This window comes from Bombina bombina, chromosome 5 (assembly GCF_027579735.1).
Source record: "Bombina bombina isolate aBomBom1 chromosome 5, aBomBom1.pri, whole genome shotgun sequence".
Classification (NCBI taxonomy): domain Eukaryota; kingdom Metazoa; phylum Chordata; class Amphibia; order Anura; family Bombinatoridae; genus Bombina; species Bombina bombina.
The window spans coordinates 1131262022-1131264521 of record NC_069503.1 but is presented as its reverse complement, the minus strand read 5'-3'; positions in this window follow the sequence as shown (position 1 = coordinate 1131264521).

Genomic DNA, 2500 nt, shown 5'->3' with positions numbered 1-2500 from the left:
ATTAGTGTATGATAGTGTGTGTGTGAGAGCATTTGGGTCTTTGTGTGTGTGAGAGAGAGAGAGTGTATGGGATATATAGAGTATGTGTGAGAGTGTGTGTATTAGTGTATGATAGAGTGTGTGTGAGAGCATTAGGGTCTTTGTGTGTGTGTGTGAGAGAGAGAGAGAGAGAGAGAGAGAGAGAGAGTATGTGTGAGAGAGAGTATGTGTGAGAGTGTGTGTATTAGTGTATGATAGAGTGTGTGTGTGAGAGCATTAGGGTTTTGTGTTTGTGTGTGAGAGAGAGAGTATGTGTGAGAGTGTGTGTATTAGTGTATGATAGAGTGTGTGTGAGAGCATTAGGGTCTTTGTGTGTGTGTGTGTGTGAGTGAGAGAGATAGAGAATGTGTGAGAGTGTGTGTATTAGTGTATAATAGAGTGTGTGTGTGTGAGCATTAGGGTTTTGTGTGTGTTTGTGAGAGAGAGTATGTGTGAGAGTGTGTGTATTAGTGTATGATAGAGTGTGTGTGTGAGAGCATTAGGGTATTTGTGTGTGTGTGTGTGTGTGTGAGAGAGAGTATGTGTGAGAGTGTGTGTATTAGTGTATGATAGTGTGTGTGTGTGAGAGTGTGTATATTAGTCTATGATAGTGTGTGTGTGAGAGCATTAGGGTTTTGTGTGTGTGTGTGAGAGATAGAGTATGTGTGAGAGTGTGTGTATTAGTGTATGATAAAGTGTGTGTGAGAGAGCATTAGGGTTTTGTGTTTGTGTGTGAGAGAGAGAGTATGTGTGAGAGTGTGTGTATTAGTGTATGATAGAGTGTGTGTGAGAGCATTAGGGTCTTTGTGTGTGTGTGAGAGAGATAGAGTATGTGTGAGAGTGTGTGTATTAGTGTATAATAGAGTGTGTGTGTGTGAGCATTAGGGTTTTGTGTGTGTGTGTGAGAGAGAGTATGTGTGAGAGTGTGTGTATTAGTGTATGATAGAGTGTGTGTGTGAGAGCATTAGGGTATTTGTGTGTGTGTGTGAGAGAGAGAGTATGTGTGAGAGTGTGTGTATTAGTGTATGATAGTGTGTGTGTGAGAATGTGTACATTAGTGTATGATAGAGTGTGTGTGAGAGTGTGTATATTAGTGTATGATAGTGTGTGTGTGAGAGTGTGTTTATTAGTGTATGATAGTGTGTGTGGGAGAGTCTGTGCATTAGTGTATGATAGAGTGTGTGTGAGAGTGTGTGTATTAGTGTATGATTGATAGTGTGTGTGAGAGCATTAGGGTCTTTGTGTGTGTGAGAGAGAGAGAGTGTATGGGGTCTATTTATCAAAGCGACAACTGAAAATACGCTTGAATTCCGCGTCATATTTGTTGCAAGATTGATCCGCCGTAGTTATCAAAGCGTCGGCAAATGTTGAAATTTGCGACGTAATATACGATCCCGCAATCTCAATCAGATTTGACTCTATTTGAACCTTTTCCAAATTTATCAAACATTTAACAGGTACGCTCGTGTGTATTCCGACGCAGCGTACCTAGTTTTCAATCCGCCACCCTTGAGGTCGCGGATGCCATAGAAGTCAATGGGAGTCTGAAAACACAGAAAACTTATGTTCGATACTGCAAGAGAATGAAGTACATTACATAATAAAAATAAATTCTTCTCTCATTACAAAACAAGGGGACAATATTATTTCTACTAATTTGTTGAAAAGTTTTGTCCCAAACTAGTCACATTAATAGATATAGAGATAAAAATGAAATAAATACACAACATAATATAGCTAACTTCCTTTTTATTTTGTGTGAAAAATCTATGTGCACCATGTTTAAGCCAAGTGATACAAGTCACACTCTCCAGAATTTTGTCGCAACACTTTTTGCACCAATTATGACGCAAACTCCTAAATATATATATATATAAGTATGTGCAAAGATATATGTACAAATTAATAGTTATTTATAAAAAAAAAAGATAAAAGCATATCATGACTTCTACAAATACAAATACACATTAATTTATGTGAAAGTATCATATAACAGATTTTATTGTATAACAAATAAATATAAAAATAACTTTCTATGAGATAGTGTTTGTTGAGTTATAAATGTAGCTATTTCTTGGACATTAACAGTTGAAAAATAAAAGATTAGCGTTAGAGAAATGTGCTTGTTCATGGACAGTAATGAAATGGTATAAATAGGGGCCCATTTATCAAGCTCCGAACGGAGCTTGTAGGCCCGTGTTTCTGGCAAGTCTGAAGACTCGCCAGAAACAGCAGTTATGAAGCAGCGGTCTAAAGACCGTTGCTCCATAATCCTGTCCGTCTGCTCTGATGAGGCGGTCAGGAATCGCCGGAAATCAACCCGATCGAGTACGATCGGGTTAATTGACACCTCCATGCTGGCGGCCGATTGGCCGTGAGTCAGCAGGTGGCAGCGTTGCACCAGCAGCTCTTGTGAGCTGCTGGTGCAATGTTAAATGCGGAGAGCGTATTGCTCTCCGCATTCAGCGAGCTCTTGCGGACC